Source organism: Piliocolobus tephrosceles, chromosome 2 (genome assembly GCF_002776525.5).
Source record: "Piliocolobus tephrosceles isolate RC106 chromosome 2, ASM277652v3, whole genome shotgun sequence".
Lineage (NCBI taxonomy): Eukaryota > Metazoa > Chordata > Mammalia > Primates > Cercopithecidae > Piliocolobus > Piliocolobus tephrosceles.
In genome coordinates this window covers 92,905,381-92,926,578 of record NC_045435.1, presented here as the reverse complement: position 1 = coordinate 92,926,578, position 21,198 = coordinate 92,905,381, and positions in this window count along the sequence as shown.

Genomic DNA, 21,198 nt, shown 5'->3' with positions numbered 1-21,198 from the left:
ACACACACACACACACACACACACACACACACACACACACACACACACAGAGAGAGAGAGAGAGAGAGAGAGAGAAAATGCCCAGGACATGTACAACTGGGGAAATCTGAACAAGATCCATGGTTTGTATCAATGCCAGTCTCTTGGTTGTGATATTTTCCTACAGTTTTGCAAAATGTTACCGTTGAGGGACACCAGGTAAAGAGTACACCAGGTCTCTCTGTATTACATCTTACAATTGCATGTGGATCTATAATTATCTCAAAATAAAAAGTTCAAATTAGAAGAAAAGATTTAGGCAAGAATGTTCAGAGCAGCTTCATTCATAATCACTTTGTTAAAACCACCCCCAAGCCCATAAAACTGAAGAATGCATAAATAAACTGAGGTATATTTGCACAATGAAACCGTTTACAACAATGAACATGAATGAAGCACAACTATATACACCATGAATAAATCTCACAAACATAATGTTGAGTGAAAGAAGCCAGACACAAAAGAGTATGCACAGTCTATTTATATAAACACAAAACCAGGCAGGAGTAGTCTATGCTCTTGGAAATTAATGGAATCATTACCACTGGGGTAGTACTAACAAGAAGTGGGCATGAGAAAGAGCTTCTGGGCTCTGGTGATGTTCCCTTTCTTCATCTGGGTGCTGGTTATATAGGTGTGTCATGTTTGGGAAATTTACCAAGTGCACGATTATATGTGTACTTTTCTGTATGGGTGCTCAATTTTAATACCCAATTTTGAGTGCTACATGCCAGGCCTTTTCCCAGGCATTTTACATGGAATGTGTCATTTACGTTTTTGACCAAGTTTCTAGTATTATTCCCATTTACAGATGAGAAAACTGTGTTTAAGAGAAGTTGTATTCTAGGGCCACCTGGCTGCCCTATAAGGGACCCGTATGTCCCCAATGCTCTCAATCACCTTGGGGTTCATAGATAAGGCCAAGTCATTAGTAACTGCATTGAAAATGGACCTGTTCACTCAGCCACAAATGATTGTCCTGGTAACACCAATCATGGCCCTTTGCCCAAGCAAGGGGGAACCCCTGAAAGAACACTTGTGAAATTTGAGCACTTTATCTTTTTCTGAAAGCCAGGGAGGCCTATGGTAGGGGATGAACTGGTAATTGCTAAACACTGTAATTAAGTGGGGAGGCCTCAGTTTAAACCATCAGAATTGTAGTTGACCATGGAAGTGTGAAAAGGACCATGATTAATGAACTTGCTAATAGTCTTTTCCTGTTAATGGCATTCTTTTATGTTTTAGTAGGAGCACATGTGGTGATTGCAAATCAGTGAGTATGCAACCCAATGTAACTTTTCCTTTAGCTGAATTTGGTTTCTATCCTGGAGTCCCATTCTGCCTGGTGGTGAAAAACTGAATTTTAGTCAATTCGAGGCTTTTTCTCTTCCCCCTTGTCCCTAGGCTAAAATGCCAGAGGGGAGGGTATGTAGCATGGTGATTAGGGGGCATCTGGTTCTTGATTGTCATCTGTCCACCCTGGTATCAACTGGGATGACATCCTCTTAATGTGACAATGCACGCTGGCTTTTTGCCACACTAACATCTGCTGTGACATCCTGTCCCTCCATAGCCTCTGGTCTTCCTTGCAACTACTGCTGCGTTCCTCTTGTCTTGGCCACCAGTTCCTCTTGTCGCTTTCTTCAGTGCCTTCTCAGGGGGAATGAGGGCTACTTGGCCATACTGACTGTACTGGATACAGTTGGTGGCCCAAACCCCTTCTTCCGGCCTGTGCATTTTTGCCCCAGCAGCTTGAATGTTGAAAGCTAAGCGGTCACACCTGCTCGCCTCAAGAATTGTCCTTGGCCAATGGGTGGCGCTGCACCTGGGAAGCGGGTATTTAGGTCTTTCCCTTAGTTCAGCATAGAGCCAATGATGGACTGATGAGAACCTACAAAAGGCCAGACCCCTTGCCTTCAGGTGGGAGCCATTCAGTGGTGCAATTCGTGCTCCTGAGCTCCTCGTGGGATCAGGCTGCAGTCAGACTCCAGCTGGGACCGCATCCTGGCTTGGCTGCTTCTGCTGACCTTCCTTGCTTCCCTCACTTTTGGTGCGGTTCTCCTAGAGCACCTCCTGAATAAATGAGTTCCACAAGCATCTCCATCTTAATCTTAACTTTAGGGAGCTTAGGCACTGTCCCACCCCGTGGGGCAGGGGATGCAGAGAACTCTAGGCTGTGAGTCCTCACTGCACAGATGCGCCCTCAGTCTTTTCTCCCCTGCACACTCTCACCAGGCCAGTATGTATGTGTGTGTGTGTGGGGGGGGGGGGGGGGGGGGGGGGGGGGGGGTGGGAGGGAGGTTCTTCTCTGAGAAGTTTGCCACCTTCCAACCTTCACTTGGAGGTGAGGCACAGATTCCTTCAACACTTGAATCCCCACAGCTCTCAAAGGATTTCTGTCAGTCAGAGTGCCTTCCCTGCAAGTGAGAAAATGTAACACGAGCCAGCTTAAATCATTTCTGAACCACTCAGCTGGAACCCAGGGATTGAGTAAGAGTCAGGGTTAACCTAGTCTATATCCGAGCTCTGCTTCCCCCCTCGACAGTTCTTTTTGCTTTACCTTCTTCCAGGTATTGGCATCGTCTTCTGTCCAAGCAGATGTGAGGCCCAGAATGCCAAAGTCATTGAATCTTACAGCTCATGTTCAAGAGCAGACAGACAGAACTGATTCTGGAAGCTCTTCTGGCAGAGTACAGCAAACTTCCCAAAAAGCTGCTGACAAATTTTGCCTTCAATCTCTGGGGCCTAAATTTGGCCACGTGCCCATTTCTGACCCAATCCGGCCCAGCCCTGGAGCTGGGGTGGGATCTTCTTCCCTTCCCAATACATGGGCTCTTTGTGAAAGGGAAACGGAACAATAGCATCCTCCTGGAAATGAAGGAGGAGGCGAGTTCCATGCAGGGTGCACAGTCAACAATGCTCATGCCTGACTTTGTTTTCCAGTGGACTGGGGTGGGGAGCGGGGCACAGGAGGCCTTCCCAGGGAATCCTTCTCAGGGTCAATATTGGCAATTTCCTATTGCTCAACCAAATGCTGCCAAGATGCTCTTCAGAATGGTTAGACACATTTCCACTCTAATTGGTAGCTTCAGGATCCCTATTTTTTCTCATATTCACCAGCACTTGGTATTACTTACTGTATTAGGGTCTCCAGAGAGACAGAGCCAATCGGATATACATACAGATGTAGGAGAGAGGATTTATTAGGGGAACTGGCTCATGTGATCACGGAGGCTGAGAAGTCCCATGATGGACCATCTGTAAGCTGGAGAACCAGGGAAGCCAGTAGTGTGGCTCAGTCCAAGTATAAAGGCCTCAAAACCAAGGTGTGATTCTCAGTCCAAAGCCAAAGGCCCAAGAACCTGAGGGTCCGCCGGTGTAAATCCTGGAGTCCCAAGGTCAAAGGCCCAAGAACCTGAGGGACCGCTAGTGTAAGTTCCGGAGTCCCAAGGCCAGAGAGTCTGGAATTCTATCTAAGGGCAGAAGGAGCAGAGTGTCCCCAGCTCTAGGAGAGAAAGGAGAAATTCTATACCATCTTTTTTTGTTCTATTCCAGCCCCCAGCAGATTGGATGGTGCCTGACCACATGAGGGCAGATCTTCCTCATTCAGTCCATTGACTCACATACCAGTCTCCTCCATAGGCACCCTCCCAAACACAACCAGAAGTCATCTTTACAAGAAATGCTTTACTAGTTCTCTAGGTATTCCTCACACTTACTTTCCCAATGTTTCAAGATATGATAGGCACTAAAAGAAATCTCAATATTGCTTCAATTTGCACTTTTCTGAATTCTGGCAAGATTAGTCATTTCATCAGGTATTAGTTAGCCAGCTCATCTCCTGTGCAGCAAATTGGCTACACATAGCCTTTGCCAATTTTTCTAGTGAGTTTCCTACCCATTTCCCTTGTAGTCTAGATCAGGAGTTCAGGAGTTGACACAGGTTTTTTTTCTTTTTTTGGTTGGTTTTGTTTTTTGTAAAGGGCTAGATATTAAATATTCTAAGCTATGAAGGTCATATTGTCTCTGCTGATGTAGCACAAAAGCAGCTATAGACATAAATGCATAAATGAATGTGCATGGATGTATTCCAAAAAAACTTTATTTATTTATTTATTTATTTTTAGTTACAAACACAGGCAACCAATTGGCTTTGGCCCTGTGGGCTGTAGTTTGCCAACTCTTATTCTAGATATTATCTTTTGGCTTTAGACAACATAAAATCTGCTCCAAGTCTTCACCTAGCTGTTTTCTTTGTCTAAAGCATTCTTTTAAAAAAATTCTCAATTTTGGTATAGTCAGATTCACCCACTTTTCATCCGAGGGTTATGTGTTTGAATTATGTTAAGACACCCTTCTCATCCCAACAACACAAAGATATTCCCCTCCTTTCCTTCCTATTAACTCTTTATTTCTGTTGGCTTTCACATAGCGAGGTCTTGGATCTGTTAGGTGTTCTCATTTTTATGTGATGGAAGATGTGGCTTTATTTTTCTCCCTGTAGTGAACTATTCTCCTCACACCAGCAGCCAAACAAACCATCCCTTCTCCACAGATTTGTAGCAGATGAAACCTTAAATTTGAAAAAAGAAAGGATAAGTGGTTAGGCTTACCTATGCGACCAAACGCTGCTCTATAGTGCTTGCCTGCTCACCAAGTCCCAGCTCTTTTCTGGTCCCCCAACATGGCTGGGGCTTTGTGGTCTCAGAAGCATCAACAGGCTCTGCCCTGGTGCATGCCAGGCCCTTCCTCATCCTTCAGGTCTCACTCCAAGTATCAACTCCTTGCAGATGTCTTACCTGAACACCCTCTCATTTACTCTGTTGCTTAACCCAACTGGAAATTATCATTTGCATTTGTTTACCTGTTTATTATCCACCTTTCCGTATTGGATTGTGAGTTTTGTCAGGGAGAGCTGGGGCTGAGGGCAGAGACCGGAACTGTGTTATTGGTCAGTCACTGCCTCCCCCGTGCCTGGCATACAGCAGACTTGAATTAAAGATTCCTGGAAAAACAGAACAAATGAGCAAGTTGAATTGATTTTTCAGAGGCAATGGGTCATTAGATCGCCCTGGCATTGTCTAATAAATTCTCCTACCCTCTTTGATAACGTACAGAATTAGAATTAAGGTTTGTCCTTCAACCCCACCCCACTCAACACCTTTATCATTTGATAAAACATCTCAGTAGCTTCAGTGTATTTATCACACCTGCATTTATTCACAGTTCGATCTGAGAGCCCTTGTTAACTCCCTTAAAATATCTGATTGAATTTCATGTGGAAGCGAATGCCACAGATTAAATATATGTTATGTTAAGAAGCTTCCCGTTTTATCACAGCCTGTGCACTGCCAGAAAAGCATTCTGCATGTTAATTAAGATAGCTGGGGGATTTTTTAAAGACTTCTTTTTCTCCCTTTAACTTTATAATGCATTCAGGGGAAGGGAACTAAGGCAACTATTTGCAAAGCTGTAAAAATCAGTGTCGAGTCAGATGGGCTGTGGGATCCCAGGGAGCTTCAGTGACGGGCCAGGGCACTGTCTGTGCATGTCAGCAGCAGGCTGAGTCTAGGAGCTGCCTGTGAAGGAGCTTGGAGAGGCTGAAGGGAGGAGGTTCTGACTTCTGACTTCAGTAGGAACAGTGCCCTTCTGGCTAAGGCTGGAATTTTGCCCAGGGAACAGTTAAGTAAGAGGTGGGGTGGGAAGTGATCAAATCCAAGAATCAAAGTGGACAAGATGAATTTGGATACGGAGAATGGAAAAATCTGACCTTCCTCCCAATTAGAATGTCAGTGTAGCCAGGACTGTGTGGCAAGACCAAGAGGGGGCTGCAGACGTCTCCTTTAGCTGCTGCTAAGATGCCAGCACATAGGCCCTGCTAATGGGCCCAAATTCAGAAGTGACATGAATAAAACATGGATTTTGAAGTTCTTCAGACCTGGATTAAAATCCTGGCTTAGACGCTTGTCACTTATTAGGCCTTAATTTCCTCACCTGTGAGTTGTGCACAGGGACACTGCTAGGTTCAGAGACCCTGGGTATAGCTGGCACATGGCAGGCTGTTAACATATGTCACTTACTGCTGTTACGTAAGAACCTGTGCCCATCTCCTGCTGTCAGGCACTCTGCACCACCCAGCTGTTTGGTCACCTTTTCACCTCCCTTCACCTCTGTTCTAGCCTTGGCTCACCCTTCAAATACAACTGACCCCTTATGTCGGGTGACCTAGAGAGTAGTCCCTGCCACTTGCACAATCCCAGTAAGCTCTAGTTAGGAAAATGCCCTCATCCAAGTAGTTCCAGAATAACACTGCTGTTTGTTTGGGACTCCCTGACCCATAGCTTAGGAATCATGCATGCAACTGGGGTGACACTAAGAGCAACAAGATGTCCACCCGGAACCGCTGCAGTTCCTCCTCCTCCCTTGGCGCCCTGCCCTGGACTGGGTGTGATTGCAGCGCCTTTCCCAGCTGTGACCAGCAGGGGGCGGCTCCTCTCTCTCGTGTCCCTTTCCAGTATCCTGGTAGGGTTCATTCCCTCCCTAGCCCACTCCGGCCTCCTCCCTGGCTCCGCCTCCCCGGCTCGCTGAGACACAGCTGCGGCTCCTTCCGCCTTTCTTGGTGGAGGCTTGCAGACCTGCAGGGCGGGGCCTGACTGAGAGCGGGGCGGGATCTCCTTCCGGACTAGGGAACAGATGCCCTGGTGTCCTTGGCACTGGGTTGCCTGGTCCCTCTCCGTCCTGGCTTCATTCCAAGCACGACAGGCCCTGGGAGGGGCCCAGGCTGCTCCTGTTTCCAGCCAGGACAGAAAAGCATCAAGGAACTCTCAGTGAAAAGACACGCCCGTCAGAGAGGAGGCACATTCCAGGAATGACATATGCCCTGAAATGTCATATGCTCTGAGGAGGTGACACCCCCCCATGGGTGACACAGCCCACAAAGGGGACATGGCCCACAGAGGTGACATGGCCCACAGAGGTGACACACTCCACAGAGGTGACATGCTCCACAGGGGTGACACACTCTACAGAGGTGACATGGCCCACAGGGGTGACACACTCCACAGAGGTGACACACTCCCCAGAGGTGACACGCTCCACAGAGGTGACACACTCCACAGAGGTGACATGCTCCACAGAGGTGACACACTCCACAGAGGTGACATGGCCCACAGAGGTGACATGGCCCACAGGGGTGACACACTCCACAGAGGTGACACAGGCCACAGAGGTGACACACTCCACAGAGGTGACATGCTCCACAGAGGTGACACACTCTACAGAGGTGACATGGCCCACAGAGGTGGCACACTCCACAGAGGTGACATGGCCCACAGAGGTGACATGCTCCACAGAGGTGACCTGGCCCACAGAGGTGGCACACTCTACAGAGGTGACATGCTCCACAGGGGTGACACACTCTACAGAGGTGACATGGCCCACAGGGGTGACACACTCCACAGAGGTGACACACTCCCCAGAGGTGACATGCTCCACAGAGGTGACACACTCCACAGAGGTGACATGGCCCACAGAGGTGACACACTCCACAGAGGTGACATGGCCCAAGAGGTGACACACTCCACAGAGGTGACATGGCCCACAGAGGTGACATGCTCCACAGAGGTGACACACTCCCCAGAGGTGACCTGGCCCACAGAGGTGACATACTTCACAGAGGCAACCCAGCCCACACAACAACTGTGTCTCAACCCTACTAGACACCTCAGGAATTAGAACCCTTCCATGACACAGCAGGCGCTGCAGGGTTCGCCCTACAAACCTGGCGACTCAGTTCCAAGACCCTGCAGTCCAGAAAGCAGCCCAGAGGCAACAGGAGCCGAGGCCAGCCCAGCTCTTGTGCGGAAAGGTGGCTGCCACCCCTGGGGCGCTCAGAATGGGCCTCCTGAGTCTTTGACCTCCTACCTGTAGAAGCCTGTCACTCTTGCAAGACCAGTAGGTAGACAGAGACAAGCATCAGTGAGAGGGAGAGTCATTTATGATTTATGAATAATGAACTAATTTAATCCTGAGTTTCTCTTGGACCTCCCATTTAGTAATTTGTTCCATTTCTTAATGGCTCGAGTTCTTTATCAGGCTGTGACAGAGGCAAGCGGTGAGTCATCACACCGGGGATTAGGAGGGTGACCTAGATATTGGGACTGGGAAAGCAGTGCTGAGAGATGAGCATCAGCTCCACCCTCCACGCCCTCTCCACTGGGGGCAGCTCTGCGTTGGCACAGCTCCTATCTCTGCATCAAAGTGGCAGGAACGGGTGGCCGTTCAGTGGAGGTGGGTGTGGCTGGGGCTTGTCTGAAGCTGTGGTTCCATAGCAAGCCCCTTGCTTGTGCTTAGATTGGACATCAGGGAAGAAGATGGAGAAGACTGGGGTCTAGACCCCCTACACAGCTGCATTGAGAGGGAGGCAAAACTTTGGTGTCAGGCCACTTGGGCTAAAATCCTGGCTGCCACCTCTGTCTTTGTGACCCTGGGTGCATTGCTTCACCACTCAGAGCCAAGAAAAGATGCTTCCAACAGTGAAGGCTCTCACCTCTATCCTCATCCTTCTGTCTGGTTTCTTGAACCTGTTATTTCTTTTCTTTGTATTACACACAAGTATATTGAGGCCTTGGAAGGTTAAACACCGTAATGAAGAGAGCAGGAGAGTGGTCTGTGAACAGAGAAGGGGAGAATGGAATCTGAGAAGGCCTAGAATCAGGACCCCAGGGTGGACTCTTGAGGCCAGCTTTGCCTTGCCTCCTCCGTGTCGTCTTGCATGGCATCTGGTCCCAAAGTGCCCTCATAGAGGAGGAGCAGGCAAGGGGGCAGCAGGGGGCTAGGCAGGCAGCAGCAGCCACTGAGAGCGCAAGGAAGGACTAAAGCCAGCAGGTAGGCGGGGAAAAGAGAGGTGTGGGCAGCTGTAGGAGGCTGCCGTCATGTATTTGCATAGTTACTACACCCTGTTGGCGTTTATCCTGTGAAGCAATGGTTATTGTGCCCACTTTGCAGGCAGATAAACTTGGGACAGAGGAGTCAAATAAGTGCCTAAGCAGCACAGCTGGTGCGGGGTGGAATCTGCCTTCTTCCAGCCTCTTCTCTAAATGCCATCCCACTGCCTCTTGCCAATCCCAGTTCTGATAGGTGTGGGCGTGTGAGGCCACCTGCTCTGTGATGATGGGTGTCCTCTTCCTCTTCTAATGCTTGGTGGTCTACAGATCATTGCCAAGTACATCAGCCTCTCTGATTCTCACAATATTCCCGGGAGATGAGTATGAACAAGGATTATGAAAGAAAGAGAGAGAGTGAGAGAGAGAGAGTGAGAGAGAGAGATAGATTAATATTAAAGTCTAATATACAAATAGAAAGGTGTGCATATTATAAGTGCACAGTTCTCTGGGTATTCATAAAGACTATTACTTAACTTCATTTTACTACAAGAAAACTTAGAGTGGTTTAATGATGTGTTATTCTGAAGTCTGTTTATGTGTCAAGCAATGGGGACAGTATTCCAGATTACATCTCTTAATGTCCATGATTTGAAATGGATTTTTTAAATGTTTAAAGTTTTGATTCTGATTTCTTTTGAGAGCAATACAATTTAATGGAAAACGGCAATGCCTTTATCTTATTAACTTCATTACCACAAGTGGTTATATGAGAGGGAAATCAGATGCTTTAAGCCATCCACTCTTCTGTATTAAACTCTTTATTTGGGGGATGAGAGTTCTACTGAAGTGTCTTAAATAAAATTTGTTTAAAATTTGCAGGATAAGCTTCATGGTAAAAGTCTAAAGTTTGCAGATTGAGAAAGACTTGAGGAAGGAACAGTGTACTCGAATCATATTTTTTCATTTAATTAGTAGTGCATTGTTTGCATCAACACTTTGTGGAATATTTTGGAGAATCAACAAAACCTTCTTGAGGGTGGCTTGATCCTCGCCTTCCAAGTCTGTTTTTCAGCAGTGAAATGGCTTTCTTGTTTCCACATTTCAAAAAGAGGAAAACATTTCTGTCAGTTAAGCGAAGGGAGAAATGAAAGTCCCCCAATTGTGGTCGTGGTCAGGGGCAGAGACCTCTCCCCTTAGCCTGCTCTACTTTTCTCCCTAGGGGGAGGTGACGAGGAGGGGACCTTTCTTCCAAGGTTTGGGAAACCTGGTAGATTCCTGTCTCTCTGGATGCTTTAATGGGGACCCTCTGTGAAAATAAGGGCTGGGGGTGTGTTACAAAGTCCGTTCCAATTCCATGAGAGCAGAATTTAGGGCAATTAGAAATTATCCCACCTGAGTCATCTTTCCCCTTCAAAGTGGTGTCTGAGGACTTTCTCAATTGACTTTGGAGCAGGAGCAGCAAAACCCAATCAATTAGCCAATATCCAGCAACTGAGATGGACTGTGTCTCTGTCTGGGAATTGCTGGGGAAGCAGAGCCTGGAAAGGAGATTCATCTGGCAGGGGAGGGAAGATGAACGCTAAGGACTGGGAGAACTGGACCAGTCAAGCTGAATTGGGCCTGACCCCCCAGTCCTACACATAGTTAGACCCTAGACTCCAGACGTCAGGCAGTCACTTGAGAGGTCCAGCAGCTATGGCATGATGGGCAGTGGCCAGAGGAACTGCTCTCTGCCCCAGCCAGGCAGGAGCTTGCTCTGCCAGCAAAACCTGCAAGTCATCCTGCTGCAGCTGCTGGCCTGCAGAGACCGGCCCTGGTGTCAAGGAGGAGATGTGAGGAGGAGGGGAGCCTCTGGCAGCTTTTTATTTCAGGCTAGAACTTTCTAGCAAAGTTTCAGAGCTGTCTGACTTACCTGCTGACTTACTCTCCCCTGCATTACACTTCCGAAGGGCCACATCCGTCATCACACGCTGCCTTCCCCAGCCCAGGCATTCTCTCCTCGTGGCACTGAGGCTGTGGAATTGTCCCTCCCTCCCTCCCTGGATCCCCGAGAACCCAGGAAGCCCACTTTCCCTCAATCACAGGCACATGGAGAGAATGAGTTTCTTTTGGTCCATGAAAAGTTGGCTGGGCGATTTTGTTATTTTAATGGAACTAGTTGCCCACCTTTAAAAACTGGGAAATTTCACATATAAGCCCAGACTTCCTGCTTCTCTTGAAAGCCACTCTGGTGACACCAGGCCTGAGTCCCCATGTGGTCATGGAGGGAGTGTGCCATCTCCAGCAGCAACAGTTCTCACGTCTTCCATTGCTTGTGCCCCATTTCTAGGCCTCGCCCTCTTGGCCACAGAGTTAGTGCAAGCTCATCCTGGTACCTACAGAGGTGGAGAGCAGAGTGGGTGGTGTTCTGCCCCTGGACCACCTCCCCAGGGGACTGTGGGCCCTCCTCTGTCTCCATAGCATCTGAGCCTGATCACCATCATGGCCCTTCCCACTTGTATTGAAATGATCCACTTATTCCAGGAGGATTATGGACATTTATGGGCATTGGTTTAAATCTCCTTCCTCTTGTCTAGGGTCAGAGCATCTAATCACCTTTGGAGATGAATTTGGGGAACTGATTCTCCACCTCCATGATGCAAGGAAGGCTAGGTGGATCCAATGATTTTATTTCATTTTGAAGATGAAGAAACTGAGTCTCAGAGTGGTGTGTGGCACAGCTGACCTCTGCTAAGGAAGAGCCTCCAGGGTACGGCCTCCCTCTGGGGCACTGTCTACCCCAGGGTGGGCAACAGCATCCTTCAGGCAGGGGCTCTGGTTGGGGAGCCACAGTGGGAGAGTCCCTGGGTTGCCAGTTCCTATAGAAAGGCACATCACCCCCGAAGCGTTCTTCTCAGAGGGCCCATGTGAAGGATGCTGCCCGGCAGCCTGAAGGCAACAATCTAGCAGGTGAGCCCACGCCCTGCTCTGCCATCCATGCTCTGCCCTGAAAGGGGGCTCTGTGGAAGAGCCAGGTCCGCTGCAGTCACCGTCATTTCCAGTTGAGTGCCGTAACTAGGAGCTGTTCCCTCTGCAGGCAGGGGAATGCCAAGTGGGCCAGGAAAGCACAGGCAGTGGAGGAGGTGAAGAACTGTTTGAAAAAACTTCTTTCTCCAGCTTCCTCTTCAGCGTATTCAGAAAGCTGTCTTCAGTGCCCTGTGGCTAGAAGGCCGGTTTCTAGCTCTGGGTATGTGTTGGGGTCCTCTTGGCTGGCACAGGTTTATAGCAAGAATTATTGGCCTTTGGAAGGGGTCAGAGAAGGGCTCCTGAGGACTTTAGTTTGGAAGCATGAGTTTGCAAGCCCAGGGGCTGATGTGTGTGCCGGGGTGGGGGTGGGGGTTATGTTTTGGGTAGGGGGATAGGTCTTGTCCTCAGGAAGATGGAGGCTTGAGCTGTCTCCCAGTGAGCTCCACATGTGCTCTGGGTAGGGTAGAATTCCTGCCTCAGTAGCACTGTTTGACCAGCTGTCCCAATAACAGGACACTCCATGTATTGGGAAATTTTAGAAAGGAGTTTTTAGCTCTGCCTCATTATTTTCTAACTGTGGAGCATCAGAGAGCCCAGAACCTCTCTGTAAAATGGGGATAATAACTCTTGCCCTCCCTGCCCTTCCATTTCATTGTGACCTCAAGTGAGAGGGTATTCATGGTGTGAAGATGTTTTGCAAGTTGTCAAGAGCCTTGCCAGAGAATAAGGTACAAGCTGAAAACCCAAGCCCTCGATCTCCATCCTCGAAGCTCAGCTGGCCTGGTGGGGAGGTGACTTTCTCTTGGAACTATCTGTCCAGCCCTATTTTCATGTACTCAACAGTGGGAATGTCAGCCTTAGAGCTCTCATTGGAGGCAACAGGAAGCCGCACATCTTCCCAGAGTATTGCATGTGCTGGAAGACTTGGGGAAAATCATGACTTTTATATTAAAATAAACACTCTTCTATGATTATATGCAATGCAAAGGTTCATGAATTTTAATGTTAAAGCAGGAGCAAAGAAATGTGTTGTGGAGGGATGAGAGATGGAGGCTGCTTCCTGAGAGGACTCGGGGGCTTCAACATTGTCTTCTGCCGTTAAAGGTGTATTAGTGAAACGTGTGAGAAACGCTCTCGTGGTGAGGAGGCACTGTGCTGGCCTCTGCAGGAGGAGAAGCAATGTTGAGGAGAGGGACCTGGCCCTGAGGGAGCTCTGCAAAGTGCAGCTTCCTTACCAGGCTATACGGGAGCACAGATAAAGGTACCAGAGGAAAGAGAGCTCATGACTGGCTGGAGGGATGGAGGTGATCAAAGGAGACTTCCTGGAGGAGGAGGAGAGATTCCAGGAGCGCATGCACACATATTCAGAAGTGCAAGTCGTGCTTGGTGACTAGCAGGAGAATCAGACCCAGGCCCAGGGTATGGAGAGAGGGGATGTGGAAGATGTGGCTGGGACCCCTGATGGGGAATTAGGATGAATACATCAGGTCTTTGAAGTCCTGGAAATCATCTGAGAAGTGAAGTGATTTGGTCAAAGGGTTGCTTTAGGATGATTAATTTCATGTTGGTGACAATTTCTAGTTTTGTTTTGTTTTGTTTTTGCCTGTATGGTTGTTCAGAAAAGATAGTCTTTCAAGGTGTTTCTCCTCCCAGAAAAAACAAGATCCCCCTGAAAGAAATATTCTTGGGGCCAGGCACAGTGGCTCATGCCTGTAATCCCAGCACTTTGGGAGATTGAGGCGAGTGGATCATGAGGTCAGGAGATCGAGACCAACCTGGCCAACATGGTGAAACCCCATCTCTACTAAAAATACAAAGATTAGCTGGGTGTGGTGGTGCGGGCCTGTAATCCCCACTACTTGGGAGACTGAGGCAGAAGAATCACTTGTACCCAGCAGGCAGAGGTTGCAGTGAGCCGAGATTGCACCACTGTACTCCAGCCTGGGCAATACAGCAAGACTCCATTTCGATAAATAATAAATAAATAAATAAATAAATAAATATTTTCTTAGCTCAAACTGTAGTCAATATTTCACAATAATCTTTGTTCTTCAGGCTACTCAGATGAGGAACTATGGCCCAGAAGGGTCACGGGCCTTGCCTTGTGTAGCCCTGTGAATCAGAGCAGGTATTGAATAACAAGAGTCACAGGTCACTGGGGCAGATAGGTCCTGGCACTTTCTCCAGAAAGATGGGCACCATGTATGTCCCAAAATATTACCATAAGACATCATGTTTCTCTTCATGCATGAACTCACCAGAGGATCCCTCAGCCCACAGATTCCAAGAGCTGAACAGACACGAAAGGCAATAAGCCCTGTCCTCACTGCTTTTGGAGTGATTTGACCTCTCAGATCCTCTAGATCAGCGAAACTTCACATTAGATTTCAGGTCTTGCTGAAGAATTCTGTCTGCCCCACACCTGAACACTTGTCTGGTCTTTCCACTCAGAACAGAGTTCAAGGTAGAATCTGCAGCCAGCAGGAGCCCCAGCAGAGAAGAGCGAGGGCTTCCTAACTAGAGCAATTGTTAAAGACTCCCGGGGGAACACTCCCAGATAAGTTAACAAATTAACAGCAAGGACAGCCTGGAGGTGGTGGGGCAGAGAGACGTGATTTGGGTTTCTCCCCATTGCTTTTGCAGCCCATGATTAGACCAGATGGAGGTGCTTGATGTTTTTACCAGCCTTCTTAAACTTCAACTTATATGCAAATCACATGGTGATCTTGATAAAATGCAGATGCAGATTCAATGGGGTGGGATGTGGTCAAGGATTCCATCTTTTGCATAAGCTCCCAGGTAATGCCAGTGCTCCACAGACCAGTTTGTGCAGTACAGGTTGGACGACAACATCCTGTGTGTGTTTTCCTAAAGGGAAGATGTTACCCTCTGGAATGGCCTAACCTGAATATCACTGTTTCCAGCCACTCTCTTTTAGACCTCTTCAGTAGAAATTATCTCCAGCCATCCTACAGACATTTATTAGGCACTTACTATATGCTGTACTCAATGCCAGCTCTAGAGATTCAGAAATGACAGAAACAGCTTCTATCTTGTGGGATTTTACAATGGAGTGTGTATGGTGAGGGTGGGCAGCTGATGAGTCAGGCAAACAGGCAATCCAACAGAGAGTGACCAAGGTGGTAATGGGGCACCACAGGGGCCCAGAGGAGGTCACTTCTTAGCCTGAGATTGAGATCAGGAGGTGGGAAAATCAGGAGGCCCTATCGAGAGTAAGTGGCTCAGTCTTGGAGGGAGACAATGCATTAGTTAGATGGGTAAGATGTAGTGGTGGGAGGAGGGAGGCAGAAAAGCCAGGAAAATAAGATGTTTTCAGGCCCCAAGAAATAAAGAAGCTCCAAGGGTCAGGGAATTGCAAGTCACCCAGTTAGACCCTGTGGTGCTTGGGAGATATGGTGAGCAGGTGGCCCCATGATCCCCTCCTCTTGGTGCTCATATCTTTGAATAATCCCCTCCCCTTGAGTGGGCAGGACCTATGACTCACTTATTTTTTATTTTACTTTTCCTGAGACAGAGTCTCACTCTTGTCACCCAGGCTGGAGTGCAATGGTGCATATTGATTGACTGCAACCTCTGCCTTCCAGATTCAAGGGAGTTTCCTGCCTCAGCCTCCTGAGTAGCTGGGATTACAGGTGCCCACCACCACGCTTGGCTAATTTTTGTATTTTTAGTAGAGACAGGGTTTCACCATGTTGGGCAGGCTGGTCTCGAACTCCTGACCTCAAGTTATCTGCCTGCCTCTGCCTCCCAAAGTGCTGGGTTTACAGGCGTGAGCCACCATACCCAGCTGACTCATTCTAACTAATGGAAAATGGCAAAGGCACTGGGATGTCACTCCTGTAATCATATTAGCAAGGCTGCCTTACTAGCTGAGTTGCTTTAGAAAGGCTTTGAAGAAGTCAGGGGCCATGTAGGAAGGCCCATGTCATAGGTAGTTGGGGGCCAGCTCAAACCAACAGCCAGAAAGAACCTGGGGCCCTTGTTCCTGCAATTCCAATGAAATTCTGACAACAACCTGGGTGAGTTTGGAAGCAGATTCTTTCACAGTTGAGCCTTCAGATGAGAACCTACTTGTATGACACCTTGATTGAAGCCTTGTTAGATCCTAAACAGAGGACCCATCTAGGCTGTGACCAGATTCCTGATCTACAGATCATGTGAGATAATACGTTTTCTTGTTTTAAGCTGTACATTTTCTGTTAATTTGTTATGCAAGATTGAAAATGAATATAGGAGGTGATATTGGAAGTTGCAGAAGGGCTATGCCACAAAGGGCTGAAGTGAAGTCTTTGGGATTTACTAGATTTGGCAGGGAAGGCATTGGAGATTGTGTTATTGGGAGGTAGCATTATCAGATTAATAAAGGTGGAGAATGGATTGGAGAGGGGATAGTGGGATTGAGAGGGAGGTGGAAGACTAGCCAGAAGCCTGTGGATGTGTCCAGGTTGGAAATGATGCTGTCTTGATGATGTAGTTTGGATATTTGTCCCTTCCAAACCTCACATCAAGATTTGATCCCTAGTGTTTGAGGCAGGGCCTAATGGGAGATGTTTGGGTCATGGGAGCAGATCCCTTATGAATGGCTTGGTGCCCTCTTCATGGTAATGAGTGGATTCTCACTCTATTAGTTCACATGAGAGTTAGTTGTTTAAAAGAGCCTGGTGCTTCCCTCCCCTCCCCTTCTCTTTCCTCCTCTCTTGCCATGTGACATGCTGGCTCCCTTTCTCCTTTTGCCATAAGTGAAAGATACTGGCATCATGCTTCTTGTATAGCCTGCAGAACTGTTAGACAAATAAACTTCTTTTCTTTATAAATTATCCAGTCACAGGTGTTCCTTTAGTAACACAAATGGAATAAGACATCAGCCAATAGTAGGGTGGAGGCAAGATCAAACACAGGATACAGGAGGTGAGATTGACAGGGCTTGAGACAACTTGGTGTGTGGTCTGGGAGACCCAGCCAGCCTTTTCTTGGCATAGCTGAGTTTTCTCCTGCTATGTGGATAGAAAGGTCCCAGGGCCTTCAGGCTGGTTCTACAGCCCTGTCTTTTGTCAGCAGGTCCCTGTTTGGTAGAACTGGAACTTACAAAGGGAGGGGCCTGGGATTGGGCATGTGCTGCCTCCTAGCTGGCCCACAGCTCCCTGATGGGGCAAGCCACAGGAAAGTAATAATCTTTGGAGGATGCAACATAAAACTTCCTGTCCCAAATCTCTCCTTCAATGGTCTGCCATGGCTGACCATCTTAGCCATATATCCTGTTTCCTAGCATCTAGATATGACCATGTGACTAAGGTCTAGCCAATAGGGAAGGAAGGGAATTGATTTGCACACCCTTTGGGTCATCCCATTTGATGGGAAGGGGAGTGTCTTTTTTCCCTTCTTACCCTTCCTGCTGGCTATACAGGGGAGCCATGCTTGATCATGAGGACAAGGGGAATACCTAGGAATGGCAGAGCAGCAAGACAGAAGGACAGAAGGAGCCTGGGCTTTAGTGACTTTGCAGAGCAGAGTCCTCATACAGCTGGGACTTTTATATGAGCAAGATATATAACTCTAGTTCAGAGAAGCGCCTATCATTTTTGTATCTCTGTTATATGCATCTTCACCTATATCCTGGCCAAAACAAAGGTAATGTAATAAGTCATTGTTGAAGATGAATATCTCAGTGTGAGCTGTATCCTTTCTCATTCAGTTAACAATTATTTTTTTCCTGACTTCCTTATGCCAGGCAATGAGTCAGTTGTGGGAAACAGAATTTAGAGCAGACACAATCCTTCAGAAATAAGGACTATAGTATTGGAGTGGAAAGGATCATGACAATCAGGCATGATCATATATGTGTTTAAGAAAAATCTGGGTGGCCAGGTGCAGTGGCTCATGCTTGTAATCCCAGCACTTTGGGAGGCCAAGGTGGGTGGATAATGAGGTCAGGAGATCGAGACCATCCTGGCTAACATGGTGAAACCCCGTCTCTACTAAAAATACAAAAAATTAGCCGGACGTGGTGGCAGGAGCCTGTAGTCCCAGCTACTTGGGAGACTGAGGCAGGAGAATGGTGTAAAACTGGGAGGTGGAGGTTGCAGTGAGCCGAGATCATGCCACTGCCCTCCACCCCGGGGGGAAGAGGGGGACTCCGTCTCAAAAAAAAAAAAAAAAAAAAAAAAAGGAAAATTCTGACTCACAATGGACATGCAGTATGAATGAGGGAAAATCCTTCATTCTTTAAGTCACTGAGATTTGTTGTTGCAGCATCATTTAGTCTACCCTGATTAATACAGAGACATTTACATGGTGCAGATACTAATACAAAGGCCTTTACATTCATCTTTTACATGAATTTCTGTATTTGTGCAAATACAGGATTTTTTTTGTATTTTGTATTTGCACAAATACAGAAATTCAGGCAAAAGATGATGGCCAGAATCAAGGAAGCAAAAAAATACAAAAAAAAAAAAAGAGATTATTTAGAAGATGGAATCACCAGGACTTGGGAATGGATCATGTGGCTGTAAGGAAGAGAGAGAAGTTGATGGTATTTAGATAGTTTGCTGGGTAGGTGATACCACTCATGGAGACAGGTGCCATGGGCATATGCCAAAGTCAGAGACTCAGGGTGATTAAATATTGATAGGGCAGTGGAGGGGAGTGTTAGGGAGAGACTGGCCTAGAAACCACTAGAAACTGGTAACCTGGGGTAGGGGGCAGGTAAGGATTTAGCATTGAGAGCTTTGCTAGAAGGGCTGAAATCTTGAGGAGACACCTGCTCCAGGCTTCATACTCTGTATTGCATTATTGACCCTGCTGCCAGAGTGACCATGAAAAATCTCAGATCTGGCCACATTAGTCTGCTCAAAGCCCTTCAGTGGCTCCCCATGGCTCTCAGGACATGTTCAAACTCCCTGACACAGCTTACAAGGTTCTGTGGATCTGCCTGCCTCTCCAGAATTTCCCATGCTTCTTTGCTGGAATAATCTTTAACTTATTCTCTAAGACATAGCACCTCCCCAAATCTTTCCTCTGCCCAGCCCCCTCCATCAGGGTAGATACACCTCTAGGGAGTCCCATAGCCTCCCACTCACTGTGTGAGGATCTGTTTACTTGCCCATTGTCCCCCAACAGACTGTGTGTGGCTTTTGCATTGTGAAACTTGAGGCATGGCTTGGTGCCTGCTCCAGCACTGAAGCAATGAATGAGTGAAGAAATGAATCTTGAGTGAAGGGCTGCATGAAGCTAGAGACACCTAAAACTGAGGGGAAGGAGACTGTTCACAAAACAATTTTGCTGACAGCCAGCCTAGATGTCAGGATTCTGATGAGATGAAGAAACATCTCCCTGGTGAGGCTGTCCCCACCCTGCTCCAAACCTTGTGTCCTTGTCTCCCTGCCCTCCAAGACCATCCTGTTCTCAGTCACTGTTGAGGTTTCTCTAAACTTACTTACAGGAGGGTTGGGAGTTGCAGGGTAGCCAAGACATCACTTCCAGTAGTGCAAAGCTGCCAAGACCCTGGACGAGGACTGAAGGCCCGGGTTCCTGTGTCTCCTCTTCTGCTAAGTCCTTGGGCTTCACAAAACCTCCACGGGCTTTATGATGGGACAGTCTGGGGTTGGACTTGGTTTTTCTGCTCTTGGAGGCAAAGCAGTGACTCTGCCTTGGGACACCTGGACAGTGGAAGGCTGTCCCTGGAAGGCTAGCTCCTCTGAGGTAAGACCTTGGTCCCTGACTGGGCCTGGGACGGTGTGGCAGCCCTTGCCAAACTCTTGGGGACGATCCTGACTTACGGCTAGTGACAGGAGTGGGATGTTTCAGTGAGAGGAGGGAGGGCCTGGGCACCCCCAGGGATAAGGAAAGAGTTACCTCCTCACAGTCTGGTGGCAACAGCCTAGTGGGGGAACCGTGTGACAGGACCCCCATCTGGGGCTGTCTGGGTGTATGGGAGGAGCTTCCATGGCACTCAGTCTGAGGGGCCAGGAAGGAAGATCGCTGGGGTTGAGGGGGGAGAGGAGTGAAGCATAGACCCTCAGCCTGGAGGCACACAGCAGTCTTTGTCCAGGCCCAGCCTCCATCTGTGACCAGAACCCGTCATTACCCACAGGCTGATGAGGTCAGAGAGGTTCCAACTACAGTAAATGGGGGAAGATGAAAATGGGCAGGAGAGAAGAAGGAAGGCATCTGCAGAGGAAAGGGAGTGGCTCTCTTCTTTCTCCTGGGTCCATCTTAGCTATAGGAGCCTACTTTGTCAAGACTCATCATTGGTTGAATAAAAGAAAAGAGCTGAGTTGAGGAGTGGGAGGGGAGGAAGTGAGGGGCACAGAGGAACCACATGCCGCACCGTCTGGCCCTCACACCTCTCTTTTCTCTCCTTAGCTTGTGCCATCTCCACTGGGGCCCCTTTGTAGTGAGCTCCCCACAGAAGCGCCTTCTCTGCTTTGGGTTCCTAAGGCAGCATCTCACATCCCCTCTTTCATCCCCACTTAGGGTTGCAGCTAGAAACTGGTGGCTGGGAGCTGGGGCCCTCCTGAGCTGGACATCCTGAGTCACACACAAGAGCGACTGGGATGTGTCCCGGCACTTCCTACAGCCACCCTTACTCCTGACTCTTGTTACACTTTCCCAGGCTGTCTGCAAGAGTATTCATGACAATTCATCAATAATCATAAGTCAAGCTCTATGCACATCTGTTAATTAACTCATAAATGTCTGTTAAGTGCCTGCTGTATTCCCAGAAATGCTTGGATAGACTGATGCACAAAGCAAAGGTAGAGCCTGCTCTCATGGAGGGAGCTGAATATGAGATGTGGAAATAGATGCTTAGCAGATATTCACACAAGTAAGTACACAGTGACAAATTGAGATAAAACACCACAAAGGAAAACTAGAGGGTGCTTCAAGAGAGGATGCCAGATGGTCAGTTTCAGCTTGGAGGGATGAGTGACATGGCAGAGCTCTCAGAGGATGGAAAATTTGTGCTGAGACCTAGAGGAAGAGGAGGAGCTGACCAAGGGAAGGTGAAAGCTGTTAGGGGAGAGGGTACATTGGGTGTAGAGGCCCCAAGATGAAGGAAACTTGGGATGGTGTGAGGAACCCCAACAGGCAGGTGTGGCTGGAGGTGGGACCAATTGGATCAGTGAGATGGCAGGTGGGGAAGGAGGCATGAGAGTATTCAAGTCTGGCTCCACACCCATGCCATGGTCCTTACTCCAGCCAGGTTCACGCCCAGCGGGCACAGCTGTAAGCTGGCACCAGGTGC